The sequence below is a fragment of the Artemia sp. Qi Xiang Cuo genome, chromosome 3 (genome assembly GCF_049724085.1).
Source record: "Artemia sp. Qi Xiang Cuo chromosome 3, ASM4972408v1, whole genome shotgun sequence".
Classification (NCBI taxonomy): Eukaryota; Metazoa; Arthropoda; class Branchiopoda; order Anostraca; family Artemiidae; genus Artemia; species Artemia sp. Qi Xiang Cuo.
Window position 1 is genome coordinate 32,869,944 of NC_142796.1, and position 12,148 is coordinate 32,882,091.

Here is a 12,148-nt window from a genome sequence, read left to right on the forward strand (position 1 = left end):
AGACTAAGAAATCCAACTCAGAAAAGTCAAAAATAACAAACTACATATCCCAAATCATAAGTTTCACTCAACACACATCAACGAAAGGCTAAGAAACCTAGCTCATAAATGCCTGAAATAGCAAACTACTCATCCCAAACTATTGGTTTCAGACAACATTCACCTAGGAAATACTATGAAACCTTAGCTCAGAAAGCCTGAAGTAGCAAACTACACATCCCAAATCATAGGTTTCAGACAACACACATCCACGAAAGACGGGTGCTCGGGGAGAGCCTTTGAGGGTCTGTGGGTCCCTTGTGGGTGGGTGGTCCTTGGGGAGCTCGGGGGACCTTTGGGGACGGGGGGTGGGGTTTGGGGGGCCGGTGTGGGCATTTGGGGGTCGGGGGGGGCCGGGGGGGCGCGGGGCGGGCCTTTGGGTGCGGGGGGGAAATTTGGGGACCGGTGGCGGGCCTTTGGGGCACAGGGAGGGCCTTTGAGGGTCTGGTGGGGCACTTGAGGACCGATTGGTCCTTTGGGAGCCTGGTGGACCTTTGGGGGGGGGCGGGGAGGGCCTTTGGGGGTCCGGGGGCCAGTTGGGAGCTTGGGGACATTTGGGGACCGGTGGAGGGCCTTTGGGACCCTGCTGGTCTTTTGGGAACTCGATGGGCCTTTGGGGGGCCCGGGGATGGCCGTTGAGGGTCTGGGTGGGCCTTTGGGGGCCGGGGGAGGGCCTTTGGGCACAGGGAGGGCCTTTGGGCACAGGGAGGGCCTTTGGGGGCCTGGGGGACCTTTGGGGACCGGTGGAGGGCCTTTGGGACCCCGTTGGTCCTTTGGAGCTCGATGGGCCTTTGGGGGGGCCCGGGGATGGCCATTGGGGGGCGGGGGGGGCCTTGGGGGCACTGGGTGGGCCTTGGGGGGCCTGGGGGGCCTTTGGGGCACGGTAGGGCCTTTGGGACCCCGTTGGTCCTTTGAGCGCCCGGGGGACCTTTGAGGACCAGGGGAGGGTCTTTGGGGCAGTTGGGGACCGGTGGAGGGCCGTTGGGACCCCGTGGGTCCTTTGGGAGCTCGATGGGCCTTTGGGGGCCCCGGGGATGGCCTTTGGGGGTCTGGGTGGGCCTTTGGGGGCGCCGGTGGCCCTTTGGGAGCTTGGGGGGCCTGTGGGGCCCCGGGAGGGCCTTTGGGGGCGTGGGGGACATTTGGGGACCGGTGGAGGGCCTTTGGGAGCTTGGGGGGCCTTTGAGGACCGGGGGCTTCCTTCGGGGTTGGGGTAGGAGGATTGGAACCCTTTGGGGTTGGGTTAGAGGACCTCACAACACTGTTCAAATGAAACTTGTGTATTATAACGACCACACTCAAAACCTCTTCCAAAATCTCTTCAAAATCTTCTTTTAAAATGTCTCTATCTGTTTCGCCGAAATAGTTCCATAACCTGTCTAAAACGGTTTCGCCCAAATAATCACTAAACGTAAATTCAGTGTGTTCCTTTGTTATTTGCATCTCTGTGCTAACGCATTTCAAATTAATATGAAACCTTCTCGCGCGCTAAAACAATTCATCGCTAAGATGTTTCTTGCCTAATTGTTTCCATGGCCTTTGGTTATTAATATCCTTTGGAGTTCGACCAAAAGAGTTGTTCCCGAGGCAAAGAAATTAATGACTTGGATCTATTCCTTGAGAAATGTTTCTAGGCGGAAATTTTTAAAGTCTGACAGATGATGTCATTGATTGATTGATCTGTCAAGAAAGGGAAAATTAATTTGTTGTTTCTAAGGGGAATTATTGATTCACGATAGGTGAATTGAGGTCGACAGCACAGGTGTTCCAATATGTAACCAGGCCTCTGATTGGCTGAGAAGGAGGATGTATCCGACTCGCTGATTGGCTGAGAAGGAAACACGTGATCTAACTGTTTCCGGGAAAGTCATAACATTGGCGAGAGCAACAACAACAAATACTATTTCTGGACACCATGACATTCGCCTCGAGCATGTACATGACCAAAACAACAACAAATACTATTTCTGGATCATAACATTCGCTGAGAGCGTGCACTTACAACAACAACAAATACTATTTCTGAATCCCATGACATTCGCGATCGATTACGCAATCAAGTTCTCGGAAATTCACTTCCCCCTCGAGTCCTAGATCAATAACATTGTTCCCGTTAGAATTCAATGCGCATGTACAACCTTCGCCCCGGAGCTATTACACATAGAAACATCAAATAAATCGACCTTGGAAAAAAGAGGTCATTGACCCCATTAACCACGTGTTCTCCCTAATGACTCTATGCCCATATAAGGAGTTCGTTCTGTATTCTATGCCCATATAAGGAGTTCGTACGGGACCTCCTGACCCCTCTCTACTAATGTTCCCCCTGAACGGAATTCTGGGAATTTTGGTTTCTTCCCCTTTAACGGATACATTTTTTGTGTTTTATTATCATTTTCTTTTTCCAGGAGTGATTGTATTTATCTTGTTGTCACTTTGAAAAAGATTTAATTTTGTATAGTTATGAAGTATAAAGGTATCAAATATATTGGTTTTTGGTATTCAAAATTAAATTAAAAATATTGAATTAAATATTTTTATTTGATTTTCTTAATCTTAGTTTTAATGTTTTACTTTGAACAAACTACTACAACTACTACTACTAACAACTCACCGCAGTACCAAGCCGCCTGAGGCCAACACAGCTACGCGCGCTCCTCCTCTATCCCAATCTATACAAAGCCTCCCCCCACACACATGTGTGTGTGTGTGTCTGTGTTTGTATGTTTGAGTTTTTGTGTGTGTCTTTTTGTGTTTGAGTTTGTTTGTGTGTGTGTGTGTATGTGTGTGTTTGTGTTTGTGTGTGTGTGTGTGTATGTTTGTGTGTTTTTGTGTGTTTTTGTTTGTGTGTGTGTCGTGTTTGTGTGTTTTGTGTGTGTGTGTGTTCATGTCTGTGATTGCGTGTTTTTGTGTCTGTGTGTTTGTTTTTGTGTGTGTGTATTTTGTGTTCGTGTGTTTTTGTGTGTTTTTGTGTGTGTTTGTGAGTTTGTGTGTGTGTCTGTGTCTTTTTGTGTTTGTATGTGTGTGTGGGTCTGTGTGTGTGTGTTTGAGTGTTTCTTGTGTGTTTTTGTTTGTGTGTGTGTATGTGCGTGTTTGTGTGCTTTTTTTGTGTTTGTGTGTTTGTGTATTTGCTTTCTGTGCCTGTGTGTGCATGTGTTTGTGTGCATGTCGGTGTTTGTTTGTTTTGTGTGTGTGTGTGTTTTCTCTGTGTGTGTGCGTGCTTGTGTGTGTGTGTGTGTGTGTGTTTGTGAGTGTGACTTTGTGCTTGTCTGTGTGTATTTGTGTGTTTGAGTTTGTTTATGTCTTTTTATGTTTGTGTCTGTGTGTGTTTGTGTGTTTTTCGTCTGTTTTTGTTTGTATGCGTTGTGTTTGCGCGTTTTTGTGTGTGTTCATGTCTGTGTTTGTGTGTTTTTGTGTGTGTGTGTGTGTTTTGTGATCATGTGTTTTTGTGTGTGTTTTTGTGTGTTTGCTTTTTGTGCCTGTATGTGTATGTGTGTGTGTGTGCATGTCGGTGTTTGTGTGTTTGTGTGTGTTTTTGTTTTTTTATGTTTGTTTTTTTTTGTGTGTGTGTGTGTGTGGGTGGGTGAGTTTGTGTGTTTGTGTTTGTGTTTTTGTGTGTGTTTGAGTTTTGTGTATGTCTTTTTATGTTTGTTTCTATGTGTGTTTGTGTGTTTTTTGTGTGTTTTTGTTTGTATGCGTTGTGTTTGTGCGTTTTTGTGTGTGTGAATGTCTGTGTTTGTGTGTTGTGTGTTTTTGTGTGTGTGTTTTTTGTTCGTGTGTTTTTGTGTGTTTGAGTGTGTGTGTGTGTGTCTTTTGTGTTTGTGTGTGCGTGCGTGTTTGAGTGTTTTTTTTATTTTTTGTTTGTGTGTGTGTTTTGTGTTCATGTGTGTTTTTTTTGTTGTTTGTGTGTGTTTATTTGTGTTTTTTTGTGTGTGTGTGTGTTTTTGTTTGTGTGTGTTTTTTGTGTTTGCGTGTTTGTGTGTTTGTCTTTGTGTGTGTGTTTTTTGGTGTGTGTTTTTGTTTGTGTGTGTTGTGCTTGCGTGTTTGTGTGTGTGTGTACATGTCTGTGTTTGTGTTTATTTTAGTGTGTGTGTGTGTTTGTGTGTGTGTGTGTGAGTGTGTTTGAGTGAATTTTTTTGTGTGTTTTTATTTTGTGTGAGTGTTTTGTGTTCATGTGAGTGTTATGTGTGTGTGTGTGTGTATATGGTTGTGTTTGTGTGTTTGAGTTTGTGTATGTCTTTTTATGTTTGTTTGTGTGTGTGTGTGTGTTTGTGAGTTTTGTGTGTGTTTTTGTTTGTGTGCCTTGTATTTGTAAGTTTTTGTGTGTGTGTATGTCTGTGTTTGCGTCTTTTTGTGTATGTGTGTGTTTGAGTGTTTCTTGTGTGTTTTGTGTGTGTGTGAGTTTGTGTTTTTTGTTCGTGTGAGTTTTGTTTGTGTGTTTTGTTTGTGTTTTTTTTGTGTGTTTGTGTATTTGCTTCTTGTGTCTGTGTTTGCATGCGTGTGTGTGTGTGTGTGTGTGTGTGCATATCTGTGTTTGTGTGTTTTTGTGAGTGTGTGTTTGAGTGTGCGGGGGTGTGTGTGTTGTTTTTTTGTGTGTGCATGTGTTTCTGTGTTAGAGTGTTTTTTTTGTTTGTTTTTTGTTAGTGTGTGTGTTTTTTGTTAAAGTGTATTTTTATTGTTTGTTTTTTTTGTGTGTGTTTGTGTGTTTGTGTGTGTGTGTGTTTGTGTGTGTGTTTGTTTTTTTTTGTTTATTTTTTTGTGTGTGTTTTTTTGTGTTTGCGTGTTTGCGTGTTTGTGTGTTTTTGTTTGTGTTTTTTTTTGTGTGTTTGTTTTTTTTTCTTGTATTTTTGTTTGTGTGTTGTGTTTGCGTGTTTTTTTTTGTGTGTGTGCATGTCTGTATTTGTTAGTTTTTTGTGTTTGCGTGTTTGTGTGTTTTTTGTGTGTGTGTTTTTTCTTGTATTTTTGTTTGTGTGTTGTGTTTGCGTGTTTTTTTTGTGTGTGTGCATGTCTGTCTTTGTTAGTTTTTTGTGTTTGTGTGTGTTCGTGTATGTTTGAGTGTTTTTGTGTGTGTTTTTTTGTCTGTTTGTGTGTGATTTGTGTTAATATGTTTTTTTTGTGTGTGTTTTTGGTTTTGGAGTTGGGGGTTGGGGTTTTTTTGTTTTTGGGGTGGTTTTTCTGTTTGTTTTTTTTTATTTTTTTTTGTTTTTTTTTGTTTGTGTTTGTGTGTGTGTTTTTGTGTGTTTGTGTGTGTGTGTGTGTGTGTGTGTGTGTGTGTGTGTGTGTGTGTGTGTGTGTGTGTGTGTGTGTGTGTGTGTGTGTGTGTGTGTGTGTGTGTGTGTGTGTGTGTGTGTGTGTGTGTGTGTGTGTGTGTGTGTGTGTGTGTGTGTGTGTGCATGTCTGTGTTTGCGTGTTTTTTTTTGTGTTTGTGTGTGTGTGTGTGTGTGTGTGTGTTTGAGTGTTTCTTGTTTGTTTTTGTTTGTGTGTGTGTGTTTTTTTGTTCATGTGTGTTTTTTGTTTGTGTGTTTTTTTTTTGTGTGTGTGTGTTTCAAATGTTAGAAGACGCTTACAATGATGATAGAAGGTGTTTTATGGATTCTAGAGAGTACTTATAGTGTGGTAGAGTGGGATGAATTGCTTGCAAAAACCCGAATTAATGGGTTGAAAATAAAAACTTTAACGAGAAATGACTGAAAAGTGTTTTTGGGAAGAAGGGACATTGGTACAAGGGTGTCTTAGAGTGGTTATATTGTGATACCGTGGCTCGAATTGCTCGCGAAAACCCGAATGAATGAGTTGAAATAACATTTTTAACGAAAAAAGTCTGAAAAGTGTTTTTTTTTTGGGGGGGGGGGTTTGGTGGGGGTGATGACAGTGGCTTGTCACAGGGAGTGTAATAGTGTAACATTGTGAGATGAAATACTTAGAGTATCAAACACTAGCAAAGAAAGGGGGATGGTAGTGGTGTGTCACAGGGGCAATAATAGTATCACATTGTGAGATGAAATGCTTGGAGTATCCAACATTAGCAAAGAAAGGGGGGACTTATCTGTTTTCAAAGGGGGGGGGGGTGTCATGTGAAAAACTGATGCTAGTTTGAAAAAAAGTCGTAGCACCATTCCGCTCTGGACCATAGGTATACTTTTTATCGGTTTGGACATCTGCTCTTCTCGCATAATGATCTTCCAAGCTCTCCCATTAGGTATTTTTGCTTAAGATATACATCGCCGTTAATACGCAATACACATGTGTATGTGGCATGCCGGAGTTCCACGGGGTTCTTTTAGACTTGTTTGCGAGATACGCTTGCATCATTCATATTAAACCACATCACGGGAAATCCCGGGGGTTTTCCAGAAAAAAACAATGCATCAATGACTGGAATTTTGCCAGGGTGGGAATCTCGTCAACGCGCGAATCTTGGTGGGTTAGCGCTGGAAACAGGGATGCTCTGACGTTAGAGGGTTGCCGTAGAATTTATCTGATAATTTTCCTATTATTACTAGCTTTAAATTATCTCGAGCAAGACCGTTTTTGGCCCCTTTTATCACCTAGCCGAAGCCGGGCTTCCGTCCCAAAAATGAGTAGACCTAGATCAAACTCCCCTACTGTGCGTAGGATGGCTGGATTCCATCCATGGAATGAGACAAAACTCACCAAACTCCCCCCCCCACAGCGCATGGGGTGGATGGTAACAAGAATTTTTCGAAACAGAATCTCCCCTCCTTTCCGTGATTTGATATTTTAGTGAAAAATGTACCCTGGGCTAAGAGAAACCGTTCAGGGGGACTGGACACTTCCCCGGAGGCGAGCAGTGAGCAGGTCGGTACCTTGGTGGATGAGGGCTGGATAATAATAAATGTACGCTTGAATCTCCTCCCCCACAGACGGTTCCCCCTCCCCTGAAATCCTCTCGCTTCGTCTTTCCTTAAATTTGGCATGTTATTCTTTATACTTTTAAAGTCACAATAACACCTAAAAAGCTACATCTATTATCAATGCATCCTCTGAAAGTGAAGGCTACTAGGTGGGAGATGGAAAATATAGTTAGGATATTATGACATATCCATGAATTTATCTTAATGAAAAAGGGGTATTTCTTTAAAAGCTCTTAATATGTCTTAAAATATCTAATATCACTCCCCTCCTTCTCATCCTCCAGGGTTTCAGGCTAGAAGTCTCGGTTTTCTATAATACACGGTTCTTTTTGCGTATATAATGATCGCCTCCCTCATATTTTTGCTGAAAAATTTTGTCCTTGGGGTGTGTCGGGGTGGGACAAACCACTCGGGGGATTAGACACTTCCTCGGAGGTGAGCAGCGAGCACTGGATGAAGGTTGGATGACAATAACTGTGTGCTTGAATCTCCTCCCCCACAGACAGTTCCCCCTTCTCTGGAGTCCCCTTCCTTCGTCTTTCCTTAAATAGGTATGTTATTCTTTTTCCTTTTAAAGCTTCAATAACACTTGAAAACTACATCTATTATCAATGCATCTTCTGAAAATGAAGGCTACTAGGTGCGAGTCGGAAGCTATTGATAGTATAATGTTAAATAACGATGGATTTATCTTAATCAAAAAGGGGTATTTCCTTATAAGCGCTTAATATGGCTTAAATTGCATCTAATATCACTCCCCCTACCCTACCCCCCGGGGTTGCAGGCTAGAAGTCTCGGTTTTCTATAGTACACTGTTCTTTTTGTGTATATTATTATCCCCTCCCTCATATTTTTGCTGAAAAATTTTGCCCTGGGGGTGCGTCGGGCTGGGACAAACCGATCGAGGGGATTGGATACTTCTTCGGAGGTGAGTAGTGAGCACTGGATGGAGGTTGGATAACTATAAATGTACGCTTGAATATCCTCCCCACAGACGGTTCCCCCTTCCCTGGAGTCCTCTCCCTTTGTCTTTCCTTAAATAGGTATGTTATTCTTTACCCCTTTAAAGCTTTAATAACGCCTAAAAACTGCATCTATTATCAATGCATTTTATGAAAATGAAGCGTACTAGGTGTGAGCCGGAAGAAATTGTTAGGATAACCTGAAATATACAGAAATTTATCTTAATGAAAAAGGGATATTTCCTTAAGAGTTCTTAATATGGCTTAAATTGCATATAATATCACTCCCCTCCTGCTCAGCCTCCTGGGTTTCAAGCTAGAAGTCTCGGTTTCCTATAATACGCGGTTCTTTTTGTGTATATTATGATCCCCTCCTTCAGTTTTTTGCTGAAAAATTTTGTCCTTGGGGTGTGTCGGGGTGGGACAAACTGCGCGGAGGGATTGGACACTTCCTCAAAGGCGAGCAGCGAGCACTGGATGGAGCTTGGATAACAATAAATGCACGCTTGAATCTCCTCCCCCATACACGGTTCCCCCTTCCCTGGAGTCCTCTCCCTTCATCTTTCCTTAAATTTGGCATGTTATTCTTCATCCTTTTAAAGCCCCAATAACACCTAAATACCTTCGTCTATTATCAATGCATCCTCTGAAAATGAAGGCTACTAGGTTGGAGCTGGAAAATATTGTTAGGATAATGTGAAATATCCATGATTTTATCTGAATGAAAAAGGGGTATTTCCTTAAAAGCTCTTAATATGGTTTAAATTGCATCTAATACCACTCCCCTTCCCCTACCTCCCAGGGCTGCAGGCTAGAAACCCTGGTATTCTATAGTAAATGGTTCTTTTTTCGCGTATAGTATAATATGACATTTTCAACTTTTATTTTTAAGCTGTTTTTTTTATGTTTTATTGCTCGTCAATTTGTTTTATTTTCTCTGTTTCTAAGATTTGTTATTTGGGACGCGTCTGTCATACCTAGATGTTTACATAATTTAAACATAAATTTCCCCTTTATTAATATCTTGAAAGCAAATGTCATCTGGATGTAAAAGTTTTTTCCAAGTGCATGCCAAATTTCGATGTAAACCTCTGGTTCTAATGAGTACCAATGAACGGGGAATCTCAAGTGTGGTGCAATAGTTTATTTTTAGAATATGGTTCAAGATACATAATATTGGAAATTTCTTATTAGTTCTATACGTTAGAGCATGTTCCATTGGAAGGGAATTAACTTTCAAGTCATGACGGGCGCATGAGTTCTAGAAAAAAATGAATGGCGTTTCGAGCAAAAAATAAAACGCCGAAAAAGAAAGGCTTTTCGGGGAAAAATGTTAAAATGGTATTATCTGCCAGTGATGGATGCGCAATCGGTGTGTACCACCATTGAGTTAATGAAAAAAGCTTTGGGGGTTTAGGGCGAAAAAAGAAATGCCGAAAAAGAAAATGTCTTGGGCGAAAAATGTTAAAATGGTATTATCTGGCAGTGATGGATGCGCAATCATTACATAAAGTATGTGGCACCATTAAGTTAATGAAAAAAAAGTATTACGTGACACTATTGCACAATCATTACGTAAGGTGTGAGCTAAAACCGGGGATTCCCCCATGGGTTCCTCTGGTAGGGTTACGCAAATTGCGTCAAGCATATTAGAGCTTTCCGATTGAAACGGAGTAACTTGTATGACGTTATTGGAGTCTAGAGGGGTGTGTCACGGAGTCTTGGCAACTGTGTTCCCTTTAATAGAACAGGTGACTGCACTGTACAGGTGCGAGGGCTTGCTAGCTCCAATTATCTGACCCTTTAAAGGCGAGGGTGTGTTGCATGGTGTAATATCCGCTAGAAACAGGGGTGAGGGGTTAGGAGCTTATTATCAAAACTTGTGTATTATACGGACCACATTCCAAGTAATCATATAATATAAAACTGAAATCCTGTAAATCTTGCCAGCCGTCACCTATAAACAGTTGACCGCATTGTACAGCTGTATCACATGACGTCAGAGGGCATGTGCTAGAAATCTATGGGAAAGGGATATGTGTGTTGTAGAAAAACAAAGGGGGTGTGTCATATAACCTTTGAGCTCTTGCCAAGGACATTGAACTTTTTCCAGCTAGAAACAGGTGTGTCACGTGACGTCAGAGGGCATGCGTTTGAAATCCCATAGAAAAAGGGAGGGCATGTTACAGAAACTGGGGAGGGCATGTTGCATTACCTTTTATGGGGTTTCTACTGCCGTATGGCCTTTACTATAGCCAACGCTATAGCGTTGCCTGTGATATATACATTATATTATTTTGTTTAAATACATTGAAGTACTTCATATAAATAGAAAAAGAACAATATTACCGTTAGAAATTGCTGAAAAATAAGTTCCTATAAGTATTTGCCACCCCAAAGAAATTTCCTCGTGGGGTTGATGATGACCTGCCTTCCCTTTTCCACCTCTGTTCTGAATATGTGAATTCAACATCTTAGCTGTATAAAAAACATATTAATTAATTCCTACTCCCCCCTACCTCGGTCAATATTTAAGTGAAGCCTCTTGAAGAGTCCATTAAAATGTACTATTTTCTTAGGAATCTACTCCACCCCAACTAAACAATGGCTCACCCCCCCCTTATCTCATTATAGCTGATACGCAATTACAGATCACCAAACGTAGCCTAATTTCATTACAAATAAAGCGAATCAACTTGGTTGAATCCAGTACTGCCACCGTGTGGCATTAATTCTTTTGCAACTGGGTGTGCGTGTTTGAGTGTTTTTTTGTTTATTTTTTGTTTGTGTGTGTGTTTTGTGTTCATGGGTGTTTTTTATTGTTGTTTGTGTGTGTTTATTTGTGTTTTTGTGTGTGTGTGTGTTTTTGTGTGTGTGTTTTTTTTTTGTGTTTGCGTGTTTGTGTGTTTGTCTTTGTGGGTTTGTTTGTGTGTGTTTGTTTTTGTTTGTGTGTGTTGTGCTTGCGTGTTTTTGTGTGTGTGCATGTCTGTGTTTGTATTTGTTTTAGTGTGTGTGTGTGTGCGTGTGTTTGAGTGTTTTTTTTGTGTGTTTTTATTTTGTGTGAGTGTTTTGTGTTCATGTGTGTGTTTTGTGTGTGTGTATATGGTTGTGTTTGTGTGTTTTTATGTGTTTGATTTTGTGTATCTCTTTTTATGTTTGTGTGTGTGTGTGTGTTTGAGTGTTTTTTGTGTGTTTTCGTTTGTGTGACTTGTATTTGTAAGTTTTTGTGTGTGTGTATGTCTGTGTTTGCGTGTATTTGTGAAAGTGTTTGTTTGAGTGTTTCTTGTTTATTTTTGTGTGTGTGTGTGTGAGTTTGTGTTTTTTGTTCATGTGTGTTTTGTTTGTGTGTTTTGTTTGTGTTTTTTTGTGTGTTTGTGTATTTGCTTCTTGTGTCTGTGTGTGCATGCGTGTGTGTGTGTGTGCATATCTGTGTTTGTGTGTTTTTGTGAGTGTGTGTTTGAGTGTGCGGGTGTGTGTGTGTTGTTTTTTTGTGTGTGCGTGTGTGTGTGTGTGTGTGTGAGTGTGTTTTTTGTGTAAGGTTTGTGTTCGTGAGTATGAGTTTCTGTGTGTGTGTCTTTTTGTGTTTACGTGTGTGTCTGTGTTTGAGTGTTTTTTTGTTTGATTTTTGTTAGTGTGTGTGTTTTTTGTTCATGTGTATTTTTTTGTTTGTGTTTTTTGTGTGTGTGTGTGTGTGTGTGTTTATGTTGTTTTGTTAGTGTTTGTTTTTTTTTATTTTTTTGTGTTTGCGTGTTTGTGTGTTTTTGTTTGTGTGTTTTTTTTTTTGTGTGTGTTTTTTTTCTTGTATTTTTGTTTGTGCGTTGTGTTTGCGTGTTTTTATTGTGTGTGTGCATGTCTGTGTTTGTTACTTTTTTGTGTTTGTGTGTGTTCGTGTGTGTTTGAGTGTTTTTTGTGTGTTTTTTTTGTCTGTTTGTGTGTGATTTGTGTTCATGTTTTTTTTTTGTGTTTGTGTTTTTTTTTTTTTTGTTTTTTTTTTTTTTTTTTTTTTTTGTTTGTGTGTTTTTGTGTGTGTGTGTGTGTGTGCGTTTATGTGTGTGTTTGTTTCTATCTCTGTATGTGTGTGTGTGTGTGTGTGTATGTGTGTGTGTGTGTGTGTGTGTGTGTGTGTGTGTGTGTGTGTGTGTGTGTGTGTGTGTGTGTGTGTGTGTGTGTGTGTGTGTGTGTGTGTGTGTGTGTGTGTGTGTGTGTGCATGTCTGTGTTTGCGTGTTTTTTTTTGTTTTTTTTGTGTTCGCGTTTTTGCGTTTGTGTGTGTGTTT